The following is a 22,591-nucleotide window of genomic DNA, read 5'->3' as shown; positions in this document are numbered from 1 at the left end:
CGGTCTTTTGTGGTGTTCTGGGCACATGAGAGGAGTGGCACAGCTTGGCCTTAAGCTGACTTGACAAATATCTAACCAAAGCCAGAAAAATCTCATATTATTCCCCCTCAGGCATTGCGCAGTATGTAATTTGAGTCTCATGAAATCAGAAGGATAGCATTGGTTATAATTACAAACCATCACAAAGATTTTAGAAATCTGTTTATTTGTTCCCATGACTTGAATATGTACATATTGGAAAAGATCCCTCCAACAGTAATTTTACAGAGTTGATTTAGTAGGACTCCACAATCCATAAACTTGACTCTCGATGTACTTCTCTTAATACAAAAGCCATAAACCTAGTCCTTAAATTATAGACTGCATTTTTGAATGCACACTTATTCCAAAAAATACATCTTTTTATCTACATGGTTTAGTGAATTTATTTCACTTCTCAATGTGTCTTTGCCTGTATCTCGAGGTTTCACATTGACTTTTGCTTTTCATGAAATTGATGACATTTTTGCTAAGTGAATTTCTGAGACTCGGTTGCAGAGCAATAGCATAGATAATCGAGGTGGCATAAAGACATTCCACAGAGGGATTTGGGATACATCCTACGGCATCAGCAGTCATCAAGGAACAAGTGTTAAGCTGCTTGCATATGGTAAACTGCTTGCATACAATAAATCATTCTTGCTAAAACTGTGAGCGTAAATTGGAAACACACAATTTTGGCATAGGAAAGCCTGATAGTACTTCTATTATCTGGCTGTGTATAAACACATGCAGACTTGCTCCTCAGCCTATAAATGCTAAATGAGGGCAGCTCTGCAGTTCCTGTGCCGGTGTGCATTACCTCTGCAAGGGAAACAGCCTGTCACAACAACATTCCCCAGTGAACGTGTCAGCTGAGCTGTGCAGCACGGCTCCAGTGCTTCGACTGCATAAGTGCAGAAGGAATCTGATTCCACTCACTGAAAGCAAGCACACATGTGAGCGCCATGTGGGACTGGGGCCTACATGCAGAACGCCTCTTTGTCCCACAGGGTATTCCTACACGCAAGTTTCCTCTGCCACCTGACTGCAGTACCAAGCATTTTTCAAAATACTCTCTATCTTACAATGAACCACCAGATCACATACTACTTCAGCCAGTGTCTGGCAAAGACACTCCCAGTGCCACATGCAGATTGTCTGGCTGGCAGCTTCCCCTCCTCAGCAGCCTACTGCCAATGTCTTCCTCACCCAGAGAGGCTGTAGCTGGGGATCAGGCACGTGGCTGACAAAATGTCAGTGCATTAATATACATGGAGATGCAGGCCCTGGCATGCTCCACCTGCCAAAGTGATTGCTTTTCTGTGAGCACATGGACAGATTCTGAATACACCGCTTTTGTCTATATGAGGAAAAAATGGATGTGTGAGAAGTTTAAGCACCTTTAAAATAGGCCCAGCATGCACACCTGTTTGTCTGCACACCTTTTGTTTTTTTTTTCCTTCCTGCTGTTGGCCAAGTGGCCAAGAAGGCCAGTAGCATCCTAGCTTGTATCAGAAATAGTGCAGCCAGCAGGAACAGAGAGGTGATCATTCCTCTGTACTCTGCACTGGCAAGTCCACACCTCGAGTGCTCAGTTTTAGGCCCCTCACTACAAGAAAGACATTGAGGCCCTGGAAAGTGTCCAGAGAAGGGCAACAAAACCGTGAGGGATCTGGAGCACAAGTCTTAATGGGGAGCAGCTGAGGAAACTGAGATTGTTCAGTCTGGAGAATAGGAGGCTCAAAGGAGACCTCATTGCACTCTACAATTGCAACTTCCTGAAGGGAGGTTGTGAAGTGATGGACGTCAGTCTCTTCACCCAGGTAACAGTGATAGGATAAAAGGTAACGGCCTTAAGTTGTGCCAGGAGAGGTTCAGGTTAGATATTTGGAGAAATCTCTTCTCAGAAAGAGCAGTGAAGCAGTGGCACAGGCTGCCCAGGGAGGGGGTGGGGTCACCATCACTAAAAGCATTCAAGAATCATGTGGATGTGACCCTGAGGGACGTGGTCATGAGGGACATGGAGTGGTCATGGTGGTCAGGAGTGGGCATGTTGGGAATGGGCTGACATTTGGACTAAATGATCTTAGAGGTCTTTTCCAACCTTTATGATTCTATGATTAAATTGTTCTTAAAATACAGGGTTTCTGTCAAGGAACTCAATAGATATGTTTGTAATGAGCACAACACAGTTATTCAGCCCTGTAAACCTAAGGTTTTGGGCTCCATAAACAAACTCTTTAACGCTATACATTATTTGAAAAAGGAGATTTACTCTTCAAGGAAAAACAGTATTTCCTTCATGAAAACTTCATTTGCTAGCTACACTTTTCAAAGAGAGCTTATAAACTTTGATCTATAACCTTAAAAAGCTGAATTTAAGAGTAGGGAAAGATAAAGCAGTTCCTAGAATTCAAGCGTTAAAGAATTCTCCTTATTTGGTTTCTGGAGCAGCTTTTTAGCTTTGTTAAACACTCATGCTCTAAAAGCATTATTTTAGGATGCACGTCGAACGTGCTGATGCTGCAGTGGGCTCCGTACCCAGGGGGGTACTCAGTGCTCTCTGTGGATGCAATGGGATGCTTTCATTTGCTGTCGGATCCCCAGGTGACGGCTGGCACACCGACTGCTGACACGCAGGCGGGCAGCGCTCACCAAATGGCGGGGGCAAAGTCGCTGGGAGAGTCGCCCTCGCACCTCGACACAACGCGGGTGTCCAGCGAGAGCCGAGCACCCCGCCGGCATCCCCGCGGCACATCCGGGCTCCGGCGGGGCGGGGCGGGGCGGGCGCGCGGGCTCCACCTAGGGGTGCGGGCGCGCGGGCGGCCGGGGCCGCGCCCGCCCCTTTCCCTGCGCCCGCCCCCGCGCTGGCGATGGAGACGCGGCGCTGAGCGGGGCTCGGGCGGCAGCGGCGCGCGCGGGAGAGCGGGCGGCAGAGGCGCGGCCGGGGGCGCCGCCGCCGGTGCGCGGAGGACGGGGGATGCGGAGCGGGAGCGCGGCGGCGGGCTCCGAGGCGCTGAGCGAAGCGGCGGCTTCTCCGCGGTGCTCCGCGTGACTGCGCCTCGAGCGCGGCCGCCGGCGGCCGCAGGAAGAGGGGGCCGAGGCGGCGGCGGCCGGCGGCGCTCCGTGCCCGGCGGTGCCCCGGCCGTAGCGGCCGCCGCCGGCAGCGCCCGGCCGCGCGACGGCGGCGAGGCCGGCCGCGAATCGACTCGCTGCGAGGCGGCGGCGGCGAGCGGGCGCCGGGCGGCTCGTCCATCCCGCCGCCGCTGGCGTCGCCAGAGGATTCGCCTCGCGGGACTCTGCCCCGGGCGGGCGGTGACAGCCGAGCCGGGGCAGCCCCGCCGCCGCCCTCGGTCTCCCGCCGGCCCCGAACGTCACCGAGGTGAGTGGCGGGCGGTGGGCGCCGCGGGTTCCGCTTTCCGGCCCGCGCGGGGGGAAGCGCGGGGCGAGCGCCGCGTGCTGGGCTGCAGCCTGCCCTCTCTGCCTCCCTCTCTCCCTGCCGGCCTCCCACCGGCGTCCCTGCCCCGCGGCGGGCGGCGGCCCGGCCCTGCTCCGCTCTGGCCGTGAGGGGCCGTTACGTAACTGGGCAGCGTTTGGGGCGCTCAGCCTCGTTCTCTTTCCTTGAGCCGGAGAGGATCGAGGCAAAGCGAGGATCTCCTGTGAGCGGTGCCCTAAGTAACTTAGTTTTCGCGTGGGGGTATCCGTGTAGCAGCGCTCCTGCTTCTACCGTTCTGAGAAGCGCTCCTCTCCCGCTGCCCTCCGTCTGAACACGGGGTCCCTTCGGTGTCAGCCCGGAGAGCTGTCGATCTGTGGGTGCGCGGAGTGAGGTGCGGGAATGGATCCCGATTGCTGCGCGGCGGCTGCTAGGAGAAAGAACTTTTATGGCAACGAGCGGAGTGAGGCGGCATCTCCCGTTTGTGTAAATGGTGTTTCTGAGCTCTACGTGGGCACGGCCAACAGCTGTACAGAGCAGCAGTAGGCAGTGAACCCCGAGTTGAGGTGCGCTGCTGCTCCTAGATCTGCTCCCTGCGGGGGCAGCGAGCTTGGGGTGCCCCAGGCTCATGGAACGCCTCAGCACTCGTTTTCCTTGTCAACACAAAGAGCTGCTTATGCTGCAGAAGACATTTCGCTTCCCAGTGCTTTGCGGTCTCCGTGTGTCTTCCTGTGAGTGGTACTGTGTCAGCATGGAGTGTGCTGTCAGCTCCCCTTGTCTGTAACACGTGCGCACAGCAGAGAGAGGTGTTTCCCAAGTGGTGTGGTGTCCCTGGACAGTGGCAGGGGCATCACTCGGCAAGGACACCGGCAGCGAGCCAGCCTTGCAATCAAGGTGGCGGTGACAGCAGTGGGGCTGCTGCTGGGTGCTGCTTGGCTTCCCACAGCCCTGAGCTGTGTGAGCAGAGCCGCCTGGTTCCTCAGCTCAGAGCGCAGCACCCAGTGACATTACTGAAAGTCACGGAGGTGTGGTGGCGGTGCCATGTGATGGGCGTTGCGGAGCCCAGTGGCACCGAGGGGTGCTGCTCCACTTCTGCTATGCAGCGCATCCCTCTCCTGGGTAAGGTGGGCTGAATCTGCCTCAGGCATGGGAGGTGAAGGGCGGTGCTGCATAGATGAGGTGCTGCTTCAGCCCTGCTGGCATCCTGTCCGGAGAGCTTCCCCACTGCTGGTGCTGCCCTTCCTATTCTGTGTGTCTGTAGGTAGTACTGCATGTTGGCTTTGGACTTCTGTGTTTTCCTGTCTTCTCTCTCCAGTGCTCCTGTAAGCCCCACTTGGGACAGAGGTTTGTTTCACAAGGGGTCCTGCTGCTGTCCCTGCCTGTTGCTTTGTGTGACCTGCATACAAAGCCTTTGCGATGTAGGTTACCTTACAGTGCCTTCTGAGAGTTGGAGTGATACCTCTGAGCGTGGGGCTTCATAGTGCTTATAAACAGATCTCTCTGAACAAGGGTTCTGGAATTCTTTTATTTGGGAATCTCGCTAGTGACGTGCTTTAGACCAAGTTATACTGTAGGTTTCCCATTGTAGTTCGTGTTACTCTTTATGACCTTGACTTCTGGCGTTAGTCTGTAAGTTGAAGACCATCCTTTCCCCCACCAGCAGGCCCCATGGGTGCTTGTAGCACTGGGGCTATGCAGTGGAGCTACTCAGCATCCCTGTGGCTGCAGGCCTATGGCAGGTCATGAGTGGATTGCTGAATGCTTCCTGCTGTGGGCCTCACACTGGTGCTCTTGGCTATAACGACACACAGCAGCAATGACTATGAAAGTGTAGTTATGCACTGTGTCAAAAAAGCATGGCTCTGAAGGGTCTGCTTCCCACTTGCACCGAATGGCATCTTAATTTTTGAAGTGTAAGCTGTTTCTGTTCTGGCTAATGAGTGATTTGTATTTTTCGTGTCCTGCTTTGTTATTTATATTAGCAGTAATAATTTCTAACCTCTTCATCTAAGATTCTTCAGACATGTGGTATAAAATGAGAGCAGCCTTTCTCAGGTAATGGTTGAGAGTGAACAAGTAGCTTTATGAAGGTATTACAATCCTGCCAGTGCTTGCCACTGCTCCTCTTGCATCTGAGTGTTTTTCATTTTCAGCAGCTATGCTCATACTGAGCAGAAATCTTCCTGGAATTTCCCAGGGATGTTTACAACCTTCTGGTTTATACTAAGTGTACTTCACTACTGAGTTGCTCACCATAGTAGCAATTGTCTGATTTTCATCTCCAAATTTGCATTTCTGAACGCTGAGTTATATCTGCCATGGTGTCACTTGTGCACTGAGGCAGATTAGCCCCTGGTTAATTGCATTTTCAGTCTCCTGTCATTGATGAAACTACCCTGACTGTTAGCATTTCTACTTTTCAGATCTTTAATCAGTACCCTTAAGTGCAGCCTGCTCTGTGGATCCCTGGAGCATCCTACTGCTTGCCTTCTGCAGAGCTGAATTTTGCCTCTGTCCAACCTTCCTGCTTCTTAGCTAGGAATAAAAATCTTTAAAGCCAAATGTCACAGGAATCTGCAAAATACATCTGCAGTGTTGTGATCATGGCTTTTACTCCCCTTGAGCACCATATCCATTCTTGAGAATAGTATGCTAAATTTAACATCCCCAAATAAAATGTTTTAACTGCGTGCCTGTCTTAAAAGCATTTTGACACCATCTTCCACTAATTCCAGAAGAGCATTTTCCCTTTTTTACAATCCTTCTAGTGAGCTTAGTCCATTATGTGAAGTCAGCCCATCATAAAAATCAATGTAATTGATATACTTTTAGCTAATGTATTAAAGAGCTGGCTAACTGCTCTATTACTCACTTTTTGATTGTTTAAATATGGTTTTGCACTATGAAATACGGATATTTGTAAGGGGCATTTACTTTCAATGACATTAGAAGCTTGTGACTTTGAACGCTGCATAAATATCTTGCGTGTGTGCTGCTGTGCAAAGCCCCAGCTCCTTGAGGTGCAGTCCATTCTGGGATGAACTTGAGTTCTGGAACTCTGCAGGTTACCGAGTGGCAGTTCTTGGTTTCTCACAGGGAGACGACTTTTGTTTTCTTGTTGTTTGAAGAGCCAGAGGAGATGAGCAGTCAAATTGTGATGACCTCACTTGTCAGTGAAAGCCAGTGTGCGTGGAGACCTGGTTGGTTCAGAAAAGGTGCCCTTGGCCAGGTGATTTCTGTAGGTCTTCTCACTGGACTTCTGTAAACAAGAGCTTTATTTTCAAGCTTTAAATAAAATTCTTTTTTATTTGTTACCTTTAAATGGTAGGTAACTATGCTGTGGAATGATCTACTTTAAAACTTTTCTTTTTTTCCCCTGAGGTATTTGGTTTTGGTAGTACCTGGATAGAGCTTTGTAGTGTTTTTTCTTTTCTTTTCTTTTTTTTTCTTTTTTTTCCCCACAACTTGAATGGGTTTTTAATAGCCACTGCAACTCTCACTGATGCTTTCAGCTTTTGTACTCTTTCTTTGTTATCAGATCTTACCCAACAATTAGCACATGTATAGAGGTGGACTATATTCTACTTGCTCTGGTGCTCAAGTTTCTGTTTATTTCCCAGGAAGAGGTTAGGTTTGCAAAGAGAGGAAGCATCAGCAGCTCAGACAATACAGAGCTGATGTCCTATTGTACAGCTGTTGTGAAACTCATCCTCAGCTAATGATGAAAGTGTTTTTGTACATCTTTCTGTGCCATGCTGGCATCAACTTTCGGGAGCTTTGCTCTGCTAGAAAACTTCCCAAGAAGCTAAGTCAGCTGCTGTGCTGCTGCTGCCCAGCTGAAAGAGAGTTGGCTTCCTTTGGCTCTGCTGTCCGACAGCTCTAGTATTGCTTTCTGAGTCTTTGTTCTGTAACTTGCAAATCAATGTATTAGAAGGTCTCCCTCGCTTTCGTTAGTGCTGTGCATTCACTGGTTAAGCTACACAAGCAATTTGATTTTTTTTTTTTTTAGTGGGATTTCTTACCATGGTTAAACTCTTAGTATATGTGGGACACGTAGTATTTTGTGTTAAGTTCCAGTAGTTCCTCACATAAGAGAATCCCTGAAGTCATGTGACAAAACTTGTCCTCCAAGTTGCATGGATCTGCTGAGTTGGTGTGATGCTCAAGCTGTCTCTGAGAACTCACTGGAGGCAAGTAAGAGGCTGTGTTGTGGTCTTGCACTTCTTTGTGCTGGAAGAGAATCCCAGATTCTGTTGATGTGTCCCAGCAGCCGCAGCCATTATTGCAGTGCTAAGTACCCCATGTTAGGTGGTTCTGCAAAAAGGAGTGCTAGCCTCATTTTGCAGGCACAGTGTGGTTAAGGCCTGCGGAACCTGCAGAATTTCAATCTGTTTACTTTTCTGCAGCCACAGCTCATCATTATCTTTCTCTGTGCCATCTGAGGCTGCTCTGTATGTGTTAGTAATACTTGAGAGCAGTTTGAGAATGGCAAGCCAGGATTGCACTGAGAATTAGAAAGCAATGATATGGGATCTTTATGGGGGGAGGGAAGCAGGTTTTGGTTGTTTGGAAGGTTCTGCAAGAAGCATACCCAAGGAGAAGAATATTAGTAACAGGTTGAAGTAGACCATCAACAGGTAGAGGGAGATTTGGAAATGCTCCTGCAGCCAAGGGAAGCAGCTGACTGAAAAGGAGAATGAAAAAGTTGAGCAAATGACCCTGGACCTCCATAAGGAGAAAGGTATCTATTAGTGGCCTTCATCCGGTGTCTCCACAGCAGGACTCTGAAATGAGTTTAACCGTAGCAGCCCAAATGAGCACTGACTAAAAGCTAGAATAAAATATCTCCCACCCCTGCCACAAGTGGATGACTATTTGATGTAATTTCGTGTGGCCATTTCTTAGCTGTGCTAGCTGGTATTATGCAACAGACTTCTGGATCTTGAGGTGGTTCAAGTGCAAATTAGTTGTAGGCTAAATATGAGTGGTCTGAGTTGTGCTTTCACTCGTGTTCAGCAGTTTGATTACCATTATGAATAAATAGAGTATGGAGAACAGCCTGTAATCGTGCATCTGTACCCTGTTTGTGACATTTCTACGCTAAGTGCATCAAAGAGCCAATGTTCAGCATAGGGGCACTTTTAAAGCATCTTTAAGGACTCGTTTAAGTTAAAATTAAAGTAATGAATTTATTTAATTTTCAGTTCATTATGTGCTTAAAGTAATTGGAATCGATACACTTCTCAAACAATGAAGCTGAATTCTAATTCCGAAGGTAGAACTCAGCTCTGACTGTTATCTCCAGGCAGCACTTCTGTCAGAGATGAGTCAGTTGATGCTGGCTGGGGCACTGCTTGGAGTGTCCTGTTTGTGAATTACTGACTGTTAAGGGCACGTTTCTGCAGAACTGTGTTTTTTTTTGTTTGTTTGTTTTTTTTCTCTTTTAAAACCATTTTGTGGCTTTGAACTTTAATGTCTACAGTGTCATGTGAGTGAGGAGTTTGTCTGTTGTCTTTATCTTTGAGAAACAGCTGAAGACAGCATGCCAGGGCAGTCCTGTACTGGAGTGGGATTTGGAGTAATGGGAATACTCAACCAGAACACCAATCAGTGTGTCTTTGTTCTTGCCTTTTCCAATACCTTCTTGTGTGTTTTTCTGTATGGCTCACAGATCCAAAGTTTACTGATTTAAGTACATGTACATTACAGTACATGTACAATACATTAAGTAAAAGTTTAGTAAACCTTTTTTCAGTTTTCAAATCCTGGAGACAGTGTGAAGTTCTACTACTTCAAGTGAAGAGAGATACTAGAGCTGAAGTACATTTATTTGAAATAAATATCTCAAGAAAAATGGAACTGCCACAGAAAGCTCTTTTCCTGCAGAGAGGAGTTGTAAAATTGAAGTCCTTTTTCAAACTGACATTTCCGACTCTTTGATTTTAAGGAAAATTTCCTAAATTGAAAGTCTGGGAAACAGCATGCAGAGTACTGAGTCGTGCAGTTCAGTGATGTTGGAGAGCAGGAAGGGACGGTGCTACTTCCAGGAGCCTTAATGTAGGTGTATGCTGTACGTCTTCCTACAAATTCTGGTAGGCCTTTAGGCTCTTACCACAACTTGCCACTTGCTCCAGTGCCAAGTACTTTGTGTTATCATTTCATGTGTTTAAAAAAAAAAAAAAGTTACAGAGAGGATGAAGAAGTATGCTAGGGTAGACTTCTATTTGCTTTGGACTTAGTTTTCATCTCAGTATCTGGCCTCTTCAAAGAATGAGCTGCTGGCTGATAACGTTTTGGAAAAGTGCTGTAATATAGCTGTATTAGGGCAACTCCAAGCTGCTCAGTGGTTTCCTTTCTTCAACTTCTGCTGGGGTTTATTTGGGCACTGAAGTGAATATGGAGAACAACGTGATAGAAAGGATGTGCTGGAATCCTTTTTTCATTGTAAAAGCTCAAGTTTCCTGCTAAAGCACAACAGAGTGGAGCAGCTGCTGGTAGGTTAGATGGCATACTCATCAAAATGATTTTCTTTCAGCTTCAAGTTAGTTCTAACACATCTTATCACTGATTTTATGAATGTTGGACTAAAATATTTTCAAAGGGCACAGATCTGCATGAGGACTGCTTTGGCTACATGTAGTCCCAGAAGTAAGTGGTTGATAATCTATCCTTCAAAATAGCAATGATGGGCTGAGGGCTTAAGGAATATTGATCGTATTATGTTAGAAAAACCTGTTTCTTGTAGGTTTTACATGTGTTTGATGTTCAGCTGTGAATAGACATGTAGAACTGCTAGAAACTGCATTAATATTTTAACACTTCTTAAGATCATTTGTATGTTTCTTATTGAAATACTTTGTTGCACAAAATGTTGCTTTAAAGAATGAGGCAAAGTTTGTACTGAGACTGTCCAGCAGCAGCAACAGACTACCTCAGAAGATATTAAATAATCCATCACGTCTTCTGAAAGTATAGTTGGAAGAAAGATATCTAAATACAGTACAGGAGAATTGGAGTTGAATGTGATGGAAGCATCCGAAAAATCTTAAATACTTAAAATACAAATGGTTGAAATGTTGAAAGGTGGAGGGTTTTTTTAATTTGTATTTTTGTTGATGTTACATATTCAAGCACTGTTTCTCATGATTTTGCTACGGTGTCATCTAATAGAAAGAAAAAGGGTGTTAAAACTCATTATGAACGATTCAATGAGTCTGGTGAGTAAGCAGAACTGTTTAAATCACCAGCTAAGGCAAGATTCACCTTCTATATGAAGGTCCAACATGAAACTTTTATCTATCAGAAAGTGCTAATTAAGCTGTATGCCTAGTTTTTCATTGCTGTGGCAAATCATAAGAACTTTTATGTTTCTAGTAGTTAACTTTAAAATAATATATGGTAGCTTGAGGTTTTTTAGGTATTATTGGGTATTTATTATTGGGTATTTATACATTGAATCTGCTAAATCTTAAAAACAAAACAAACAAACAAAAAAAAACCACACAGAAAACCAAGGCCCTTGTTTTTAAGTGCAATTTCTTTTCTTTCTTTGCTAATGTTTCTTTCTCTTTAGGAGCTTCTGCATCTTGCGGAGTTGTTGAATCACATATTTTAGTTTTGTCTTTCCATATCCAGGAAACGAATCACTTTGCTACAACCAGTTAGGGCTTGAAATCTGCTGTGTGAGAGAAACCAATTGTCCCATTTTCAGCTGTGATCTAATTCACAGAAATACAATAATATATAATTTTTGTGCTCTGGATTATATCATAGATTTCTGACACCGCTTTAGACATCTTGACTATTCCTTTTTTTCCCACAAATTGTGCTTTTCCAAACACTGAGGACTCGAGGCTGAAACAATAGTTCCTCTGCATTTCATGAGTGTTATGTATATTTGAAAGATATCTAAAGGCTTTTTTTAAACCACATTTTTCTCTTTGTTGAAAATGTCATAAAACTTCTCAAGTTCTACTAGGAAAACAATGACTTTTATTTCTTTGGAGCATACCTCGTGTTATTTTCACTGGAGTTAATGAATAGCACTGAGTTGCAGTCACTATTCTGCACTAATCCACTGGTGTTTTTAAACAAAGAAACCACAATGGGATGTTTTCTTTTATTAAGTGAACAGCCTTTCATTATTGTTGCTTCTGTACAGAAGAGCCCAGACTTCAATAGCATTCAAGCCAGGCTCTCGTTTCTAAATCGAATCTTTGACCTTGGTATCTTCATAGCTAAACTTTAAATGTTGAGACTGTAAATATGCTTGATGCCATCTTTATTATAATCAGACCATCTTTTGTTGAGGAGGCTAATGAAATTGTGATTCACTACCATTCCTGCCCACAGAGGTGGGCTGTACAATCTATTTCTATGGAGCAGAAACGAACAATTGCTTGTTATTTTAAGAGACCGCTGCTGTATTGATCACTTGTAACTCGTGCTGGCTAATTGTTAGTTGGAAGCAACTCTTATCAGCTACTATTGGAGCATATCAGCTCAACGATTTTCAATAACTTGTGATTTCTCCTCGCCCATTCGTAGGTGTCTGTAATGTGTGGTTGAATGTATTGTTAATTTTTATTCAGAAGGATGTGGATTTAATACTGGGTGTAGAGAAATGTATCTGAAAGAATTTTTTTGTTTGTCTTTTGAAATCTAGTTTGATCCATCTTAGACCTGGCTATTTGAAAATGAGCTCAGTGGCTTTTAGAAAATCATCGCTTTTTAAATGTAATTTGACATTCTCAGGGAGGTGAAAAAGATAGGAGAGGGGAAAAAAAAAAGAGCAAAAGTTACTTTAAAGCCAAGTTATGGAGAGTGCATTTTACTGTACTGAGCACATTCAGAAAATACATGGTGTCTTATATTGTTTATACAAGCTCTTGACATAGCCTGCGATATTTTCCATGTATTCGGAATGACCTGATGAGTTCTTTTGTGTTTTAAAAACATATTAAGTCATTATTACATAAAAGTAAAGATATGGTGGGAGAGGGAGCTGATACTCACATGCGAGAAAAGTGGTGATAGGCTTCACTTGAAGCAAGTTGAAAACAATCTATGGCTGTCTGCACTGAAGAGGAAATGTCACGTGGACCTCTGCATTCAGCTCTTTTGTTTGAATAATTCCAAGTCTCACTCTTCCTTTTTGGAGAAGAAAGGATTAATTTGGCTCTTTGGTGGTGGCTAGAACTGCTACAATTACTTTGGCATCACAAAACTTCTGTGCCGAGCAGTCGCTTTAGGGCAAAGCAGGAGAAACTTTAGCCAGTCTTATGCAAACAGTTGCTGAAGAATCATCTTCCTTTTCCATAAAGATTGTTTGTTTCAGCTGGGGGAAATAAAATCAAGTATTTATAAATAAAAGGTTGAATCTTTGTAGAACAACGTTACTGAAATTACTGAAAATTCTTGAAACTTATGAAGTCTACTGTGTATAGGTTGGGAAGGCAGTCAGAAGAGTCTTGATATCATAAAACCGTATGTCTGAAAGACTTTACCTACTGTAAATGAAGGCTTTTGGAGAAAACACTGCTCTAAATGCAGCCAACAAAGGCTGGTTTTCTGGTGTTGGTCTTTCAAGAGGGGATAATTAAAGAACAAACTTTAATACAGGAAAAAGATTGAAAAAAATGTGAAGGCACTTGTTTTGGCTGCATCTATGTGCGTTCAATGTATAGTCCTCAAGTGATGGAAGGGAATGTTTCCCTAGCCCTATACTAGTGTTGGTTGGACGTAAGTTCTTTGCTTGCAGCTTCTCTATTTTCTTGTCACATGTCTAATAAGGTAACTACATACTTTGTACTATTTCTTGTAAAAACACAGCAGTTCTTGATGAATGCTTGCCCCGTCAAGGCATCAAAATTTCTTTGGCAGGAGAAGAGTTGCCATTTGCACTCTGATCTCACCTTCAGTCCTTCACTGGTTTTCCCCCATGGGCTCTCACCCTTGGTTTGTTAGGCTGCTTTTAGTCACAGTAAGAGGGCAAAAGTCCCACAGATAGCAAGAAGACAGGAATTTGGATAAAATTGGTACTGACGCAGAAGAAAGTAGCGTTAATGCTCTGTAAAGAGGCTGTGGGTTTAAGCACCAGGGTTGCCTGTTTGCCTGTTGGGTTTTTTTTTTTTTTTTTCCATGGGTTGGTGGTTCACCAGTGAATACTTTTACAATTAGGCTGACCGGATGGTGTATATAAACCTCAGAACAAACCATGGCATGTGATATCTCTTGTTGAGCTGTTAATTAAGAGACCTGAGAGAGATGATAGCGTTGTGTGGGGAATGGAGGTTTTGAGAACTGGGGAATAAAGAGAGCTCTTAAGGGCCAGCATCAAGATGGTGAGGTTATTGCTGATGACTGTGGGAGAGTAGATCACTAGTTCTGCTTTTCAGAAGGTAGGATAGCTTGCTTTAGCAAGGGCTGCTTGCAGGTGGACTCATTTGTTTCTAAGCATCAACATTCCATAAGATGCTTTTCAGTTTGCTGCTGCTTTTACAGCAGCTGGTCCTTTTAAATTTGCAACAAAACCTACAAAGCTGGCCAGCTGCTGCTACAGACTAGATTTTCTAGAATAATGTGGTCCTACGACTTAAGTCACTTGGCTTATGTTAATGAATAGTTGGTAGTGTTTGTTCTCTCCAGCACAGAGCTTTCATAGCTTTCTTATGAACTTACTGAAAACGTGTATATATAAATGGGGTTTGTTTGGATTTTGCTCTTTGAAAAGAGATTTTGCTTATACAGTATCTGTTTGGTAGGTATCTCCATTTGTTCTGCTCTTGAAGAAACAAAGAACAGCAGGAAAGCATACTGTAGGCAAGATGAAGATAAGATTAATGTACTATTCATACATGTGAAGTATGTAAGATGATGCAATTAAGGGAGTGTAATCATCTAGATTTTTCTGAATATCACGAGGAAAAGAAGTGACCAAAGTTCAATTCACTGTGCTAGCATTTCCTCCATTACAGTTAAACCATGCCTTGCTGCAGTAGAAGGTTTACTTCTTACCTGTGGCAGCTACTTATACACACTGCTTTGTTGAAGGCTACTTCAAAAAAGTAGATTGCTTCAAGTAAATGTTTGAAGCGAGAAAAATTAGGACTGGGTGTCCTAAGTGATGTTATCATTTTTAAATGATTAAAAGTGAATGGGAGAGCGGGCAGTCACAGTTACAGACTTTGGTAACATCTGCACAGCTTTGAAGCGAGATCTCTGTGAGAAGGTCCCACTGATGAGCCTAAAGCTACGATCTCTGATCTCTGCCCTGGGCTTTGTGAAAGAAGCAGTGACATTTCCCTGCTCAACTTGTTAGTTTACTGCAACTGCTAAACATTGTTGGGGGGACTCCATTTTAATGCGTTGCCTGAGGGGAGCAAGTAGCAGCTCCAAGTATAAGTGAATAGAAGCTAGGCAACAGAAGATCAGTAAGGAAGGGGAAGCAGAAGAGTTGGAAGAGAATAAAATATAGATTCCTTGCTCTTGAGAATAACAGAAAAAATGTTTAAATGGCCAAATGGTATCTCACTAGCTGTTTTGACTAATAGTGACAGCTATGGTTGTGAAGCAAACTAATTAGTAAAAGAATTTGCAAATCCCAGAACTATTATTAGGCTATAGAAGTAATGACTGTGGGGAGAATCTCCCTATTGGTAGATAATATTTGACTGGTATGTTTAACCTGTCTAACCAGTTTCAGATAGGAAAAAATCAGTTTGACCTTCTTTCTTGCCCCCTCTTGATTCACTGACAAAAAACTAAATGTTCTTCACCTTTCAGTGCTTACTTGCTTTCTGGGAATGCAACAAAGAATTGAAGTAATTGCTCTAAACACTGGAGAATTGGATGTAATTCAGGCTAAAGTTAGCTGCAGTTTTCAGGAAAATATCGATGGAATCTTTACATGAAATAGGAGGGACCTGCATACTGCAATAAAACATACTACCAGCATATCCTGCACTTTGGTTTACAGCATGGGTGCACTGTTACAGCACTGAGGTGGGCTGGAGTAATCTTCGAAGAGGTGGATGAGATTGTTGATGTGCCTGGATAAGATAGGGCATCTCTTTAGCAAAATAGCACTTGTTTAGACCAGACAGACAAGGTAATTATATAAGAAACTAAATTGGCACATTCCCTAAATACTTTTCTGTTTTTTGTTGTGTGTGCTGAAGATATCACTGAGTTTTAGTCTTCTGGGAAGTTATTTGCTGCATTCATTCTTGATAAGTAGAATGTTGTTAAAATGGTATAAAAATACAATTGAATTTTCTGTTCTGTATTCTCTCTTTTTTTTTGTTTGTTCTTTTTTTTTTTTCCTAGGGATATGGAAGGTTGATAAAGCTATTGCTGAAAGTGTTATATTTGATCATCTTTTTATTTAGAGTTGGTTCAGAACTTACTTTCTTGAAGTGTGGAACACTTTTTGATGCACATCTAAGAACAATGCTGACAAATCAGTGGTTTGAGTATACTTGGTTTGCAGAACACTTCAGCTTGCAAAGTAAATAACTGTCCTCAGCATTTGCTATTTTTTTTGGAAGCTGGTAGAGCACTTGAGCTGCTACTGAAGTTGGTTCTTAGTAATTTTATATCCAAGTAATTCAAGGCTAAATATTCATGCATTGTACCATGGAAATCCAGCCTAGGTATTTTGATGAGTAGACTTCTGTTTTGTTGGGAGCCTTACTGAGAGATAATTGCAAGCCTCAAATTTTCAGCTGCAGATGAGGGTCTTCAAAATGCTTTTTCAGCTGGCTTTGCTTCTCTGGTTACTAATGATGATTTGGATTTGAGTCTCTTTAAAAAAATTGAGTACATTTTCTGATGTGTCCGAAAGGTTAGTGGATCGTTTCCATGTGAGCCTGTGTTAAGAAGTGGTTTGTGTATCTTCTTTTGTCTAACGGTTGCACTGAAATGCCACTGAGTTGGAAGGCTTTGTTTTGGTGCACCATGAGGCACTCGAAATTTTGGGGTATGTCCTGCTTGCTTTTCTTGATGTCATCCTAAGCATTTTGGACTAAGTGGTTTAAGACAGTACGTCCAAAGATTTCCCCATCTTTCTAAAGAACACTACAGTGAACAGACATAGAACATTCATGTTTACATTGTTTCTTATTTAGCTGTATTTATAAGAAGTATTGTCTTTAATTTGTGCGCTTGCTGAGGTGTTCTATGGTATAACACCTGCTATCAAATGTTCAGGTGTATTTTTTCTGCAAGTCATCTTTCGTTCTGTCTCATCTTCCCATATGAAATAGCATGTACCTAGCCTAGTGCCTAGTACCTAACCTAGTCTCAGAACTTTGGTTATTTTATCTTGAGTGACCTCAGTTTTGAGGGCGGATTTGAAACTTAGACATCCTGCATGTTTTCACATTGCAGCCTAGCTTTTGCTGTACTCCAGGACAGGCTTCTATGTGGGTTGTTCTGACTGCATCCATTCACAGAATGTTCAAACAAAAAATATTCCTTAGCCTTGAACAAGCCCAGTGTGTTGGTGAAGCAAGTGTTTATACAACTGATGTCTTTCCAGTTATGGAAAATGCAAAGTGATTGGGTTTGTCAGAACAGCTGCTGAAGGTGAAACTGCTAGGTGAAGCTGCTAGCAGTGAAAGTTTCTCAGAATCTGAAGCAGTCTACCAGGTAACAAACAGATCAGTAATCCTTCCCTCTTGCTGCTGTGATGTAATTCACAGTGTTTCTGGTCCACAGCAGCCACCAAAGGGCATTTAAATCACCGTGGAAATTGGAATAACTGGAAAACAAAGAACTGGAGAAAATAGGGGAGAATTACCAAGCAACAGCCTTGTTTAAATGTAATTCAGTAGCAATGGCAGATTGTGAAACTGAAGAAGCTGCTGCTGAAATGAACGGTCTTTCCTCTTTCTTTTACCTGGCTGTTCTTTCCCCTTTTTTGGTTGTGACATAGATTGTAAATGTTTCTGGACTACAGTTCATCTCTGTGTTAAATTGGCTTTAACCTGTGTCTAGATGTAGCAGGGTCTGAGAAGTGTTTGAGTACAGTGGGACATACTGTTGTTTTCCTTGAGCTTTTTAGTGTTCCTGTTTCTTGATTTTCAGCACGATGTGTATGTAAACAGCACGCTTTTCTTCCTGGTTACTGGAGTATCTCTTGGGCTTGTGCACATATTAAAAATATAAAAATGAGAGGCACTGCAAACAGCTGGCTAGCTCAGCAATTAGTGAACAGGGGGAAATGCACTATTTCTAGGAAGGAACTTAAAGATGTGCAGCACGATTTTGGGAAACTGCGTGCTGGATTGCAGCACTGCCAAAAGCTGCATTGAAACAGCAGAGCTTTTTTTAGAAGGGCTGCTTCATGGGTTTGTTGTTGCTGTTTCCTTGTCCTTGTGATGACAGTGTTAATAGCTCCCAGCGTTCAGCTGCAGCTACCTGTTACTGGCTGCATAGAGATGGACAGACAAGAAGCTCTGATCAGTGTTACTCAGTGCATCCATTGTTTTTGAAGCATGATAACATTATGTTTCCTGAGTTCCTTTGTGGTAAACAGAACTTCCTGAAAAAGGGACCATTGTCTCACCTGAAGCCAGTAAGTGTTCGTCTGCCTGCTTGTGTGTGGAAGAACGGAAGGAATTTATTTCTTTTAAAGTGATCTCCCTGTTTTGCAAATGGGAAGTGATATTCGCTTGTTGGCTCAGCCAAATTTCTGATAGTATTGCATGCGGGAGAACTTTGCTGGGAGACAGATGAAGATATTTGAAACTGGAGTTTCTGTGGGAGGGTTGGTGTTTGTGTGCATGAAGACATATGCTCACTTAAGCAGTTTGTTGTTTTAGGGCACGTAGACTGCTGCTGTTGACACTGACAGACGGTCTTAGTGGAATTTTTAAAGTCTGGTGGAAGGCAGAAAGCCGTTCCTTCTTCGCTCCCATACGTTTCCTTCCCCATGACTTCTTTCACTGAAACACTAAACTTCTCAGAGTACTGGGTCCATGTCCTGGACCTTTTTGTAAGGAGGAGTCTGCCCTATTTCTATGCTCTGTGCACAGAAATTTTTCACAGATGATTTTTTTTTTTTTCCTCAAGATTTACTTCTGTGTTCTGTAAACGTGCTGTTCCTTGTGTTAAAGTCCTAATAAGCAGTTGTGCTGTTTTGGACCTTGGAGTAACAATCTGCTTGTTCACCTCTTGAACAGATGACTAATATTTCCATGACATCCTCAGGGACTAACATTCCAATGTGTGATAATATAGAGCACCATGAAAGCCTGGACAAGAACACTGTTTTCCTTTTCACAACTTCTAATTATATCTTTAAAGTGAAATAGGAAGTATTCTCTTATGAGTCTTTCTGTAGTTAGATTTGGTTCCTAAGTTAGTAAATATATAAACAGCCTTTCGTAGCTATGTGTATAGTCATAAATAACGTGGTTTAGAATGAGTACTCTTTAATATTAATATTTCTCTCACAGTTAAGGTTAAGAAAGTAGACTTGTCTTTTATGTCAGAGTGCTGGGAGGAATGATTTCTCAGCATGCATGCAGACAATTAGATGTGTGAAGCAGTGGTTTTACACTGGGGACTGTACTGCTTAGTACTCTTCATGGGAACATATGGTATTGAGATCCTTTGTAAATGTTGAGAAGCACTGTGTAAATTCAGCATTTGCTTATATTGTAGAACTGTGGAATATGGTTAGAACGGGCTCATAATGATTATCGAGTCCAGTTCCTTACTCCACACAGTACCACCTGCAATTTAAACCCTGTCTCATGAGATTCTTGTGATTCCTGTGGCAAAGCAGTTGCTGTTGAGGTCCAAAGTCAGTCTGCAAGAAGTGTGTTGTCTGAAATGTCAGTCAGCCGTCTGCTGCTAGTCGCACCTGAGCACAGGGAGAGCAGGTCCACTGTAAATTGTATTTCCTCGCTCTTCTGTTCGTCCCCAGTGAGTGCTTTGTCAGCTGAGGGAGTAGAGGTGCCCTTTGCGTCCTGCGTCCCCCGTATGACTCGGGATTTGCTGGTGGATTTGCAGCACGTGGAACAACGCAGGCAGTGTTCCCGGTGAGCAAGGGAAGGTGCACAGGAGCTGCCAGCTCCCCACAGCCAACACACGGCTCTTTGTTCATGATCCCGCTGAGAGTAAGCATGCTGCAGGGCCACTGATGCGCTGTGCTTAAGGCTCGTATACATCAGTGCTGTCAAAATAAACTGTCTGTGCTCATCGGTTTGCTAGCCTTTTGTGTCCTGAAAGTTAAGAAAATCTTCCACCAACCCCACAAGCTGTAGTGCTGCTCCTGTCGTGAACATAGTTTGTTTCTTCTTGGGCTTTTTGGAGAGCAGCTGTGGTAGCTTTTCAGTTACACAATTCTGAGTCAGTACTGTTATAGCTATGAAAATAGTATATCTTAAAATCCAGAGAGATTTGCTAGTAATGACAGTGAGCATGATAGCAGACAGTTTGCTGCGGAGAACAGTAGATTGTCTTGCTTTTTTTTTTTCACTTGTGCTTTCCAAGAATGTGGTACTCTCAGCAAAGTGAAAATGAGTGTTGCTATAGTTTTGATTGAGGATGGGAGTGTATTTTTCAGTTGACTTATAAAAAATAATATTTACTTAAAGAAAAAAACCGTGGGCTGGCTCAAGTTGCTTTGAGGCAGTGTCCTCAAACAACAGAAGACAGAGGGCCTGTGAGAGGAGGGCGTTGCTGTGCTATTTGCAAGGCTGTGCTTGCCAGAATGACTGCTTTGTTGGTGAACAGCCTACTGATGACAGCCAAGGAAAGCAAAGACATCGCTTCAGGTGTCAGCCTGATTGAAGTAACTGCTTCCTTGACAATTTATTCCAAGTTCTGGGGACATAAATAGTATGATAGCAGCATGTACTTTACACCTCTTGAAAACATGCATGTATTTGTTATTTGCTGATTATAATGTAAATGATGCCAGTGAATCATTTTTTGAAAAATTATGTGCAAGAAGAATGTTTAAATCTATCAAATGAACCTTTTTTAGTGGAAACGATAATTTCTCATGCTACATTAAGTGTAGCCACGGAGAATTATAGAATAAAGCCATGGTGCATGTGTTGTATGCTCTGTTTTTGTGTGTGTCATTGGTTGCTCCTCTTAAATACTTGAATGTGAGAATTTCTTACAAGCAGAAGCTGCTTGGTTGCTGTTTTTTTATCCAAATGCTAAAAATACTCAAAGAACTTCATTTTAAGTCTGTATAGTACTTGCATGGCAGGGTTTGAAGCAAAACTTTAGTTTGAGTTATCGGTGTTCCGTACCATGTTATGCTGCTACGTATGTATCTGGTACCCTAATATAAGTAGTCCTAACCACTGTGGTGCTGGATGCATTACCTGCATTTTCTGGTGTCCATGATTCCTAACCCACTTCCTCTCTACAGCAGTAGTGTGTACTGATCATCAATGCTTCCCAATTACTTAGATTTTACATCAAGGAATTAAAAAGGCACACTGCAGATTCAGCTTGATTTCTCTTTACATTGCAGGTAAGACAGTCTTCTTTTTGCGCAATTTAGGGAAGCAAATTTCAAAGCTTTATTGTGAAGCTCAGAGACACAATCAAACCAACCTAACTGTGTCTGCAACAGGAAGCTTGTGGACTAGAGAAAGCCACATGTAATACTCTGACAGAGCAAGCTGAGGAAATGTAGCCTAGATGTTTTTGTTTTTTTTTTTTTTAAAAAAAGCTATTTTAAGAAGTGTGTGAAATCATTAGGTTAGCAGAAGCTAGTGTTGTTTTTCAGTGGTTCATTTTCAGAAGGGAGAGGATATTCTGTGGGCTTTCTTTCAGAAGTTGTTTCAGTTATCGTTCATGTTCATGAACTGGATAATGAAATTTCAGGACAACTGGCATTGGAGAATAAATGCGGGTGCATTTAAAGTTGAGATGGCAATACCAAAGAATCTTGAGTAAAAAAAAAAAGCTTGAAAGGATAGGCTGTGATTAGTAGAATAAGTGAAATGTTTCATGTTTAGGAAAAATTAACATAGAAGAGGGAGAACTGTTGACTCAGTTCCTTCCAGCCTATCATCCACCCCAGTCTAGGACAAACTGTGGGTTATGAATTCATGATGCAGCTTTGCTTATAAAGACAAGGTGTTGTGTGTTTATTGGTCTGAACAGAATGTGGTGCAATCTGTAGGGCAAAACTTCCTGCTGTTGTGCTTATGGGGAGGTGCTGGATCAGTTTTGGCCATTGAACTTCAAGAAAGTTGTAAGCACAGTTAATTTTTCTGGGGCTTTAGGAAAGATGGTAAGTGTGGAAAGAATAATTGAATGAATTAGTATTTCTGTAACTCAAAGAAAAGGCTTTAAGCTCGTGGCATGGTATCTTAATACTTCCAGAAAGACAGCAGTCAGGCTTTGGGTGTCCTGCTGGGTGTGCCTTGAGTCGTCTTGTGAGCCCGTATTCTTCTGGCCCTTTGAAACTTCCTTTTTTTTTTTTTTTTTTTTTTTTTTGAATTTACTTTTAAAAAAAAAAATGTCATGGAAGATCCTCAGCCATTCTTATGAAACTTAGACTGCATGCACCTTTTGTGAATGTAGACTTACTTAAATACAGACTGACAGAATAGGTATGTTACCAATATTTTGGGAATTTATTCTCAAATTCGGAGAAAAACTGTGAGTTGAAGCATTTGTCTTTTCTGCTTTGATAAGAAGAAAAAAAGAAAAGGAAACAGTGAAGTATTATCCCCATATTGAAGCAGGTGAAGGAATAATGTTTTAGATTCAGCAGTTGTCAAACATCTTTTATTGACAATCTTAGCTTATCTTATCAAGTATTTCATCCATACTGTCATGTTAATGTAGTGCTAGCATCTTAATTTTCTTCTCTGTTGTATATGTTTTTGCATTGGAATAGGCAATACAAGAGAGCTATCAGTTTAAACAGATGGAACAACGAACTTGAATAACTTAGAAGGTTCATCTATAATACAACAAATAAGCTCATAATACATGGCAATTATTACCTAAGCATAGGCGAGTTACACTTGCATTAAAAACTGGAAAATTTTCTTTCTTGCATCTGTTGAGATGCTTTGTTTACTTTTAAACCGCTTAGAGTTTTCTTCAGACATTGCTGCATTAGCTGAGTGAAGGAGGAGATTGGAGGGA

At 42.6% G+C, this 22,591-nt stretch overlaps 1 protein-coding gene across 3 annotated transcripts in view; it reads left to right on the top strand.

Moving 5' to 3' along the window:
- Window positions 1-3,265: 3,265 nt before the first annotated feature.
- The window catches only part of GALNT1 (polypeptide N-acetylgalactosaminyltransferase 1), a 74,931-nt gene continuing 55,605 nt past the window's right edge, over window positions 3,266-22,591 (top strand). Inside the window, exon 1 of one of the 3 annotated variants that reach the window (XM_052704374.1) lies at window positions 3,266-3,403. The gene's annotated coding sequence lies outside the window, so the exon portion shown is untranslated. The remainder of the gene's footprint in view (window positions 3,404-22,591) is intronic. The other 2 variants (XM_052704376.1, XM_052704375.1) reach the window with 2 other exon arrangements.

Source organism: Tympanuchus pallidicinctus, unplaced genomic scaffold (genome assembly GCF_026119805.1).
Source record: "Tympanuchus pallidicinctus isolate F22 unplaced genomic scaffold, pur_lepc_1.0 scaffold5, whole genome shotgun sequence".
Taxonomy (NCBI): domain Eukaryota; kingdom Metazoa; phylum Chordata; class Aves; order Galliformes; family Phasianidae; genus Tympanuchus; species Tympanuchus pallidicinctus.
The sequence above is the reverse complement of the archived record's forward strand: the minus strand, read 5'-3'. Positions and strand labels throughout refer to the sequence as shown.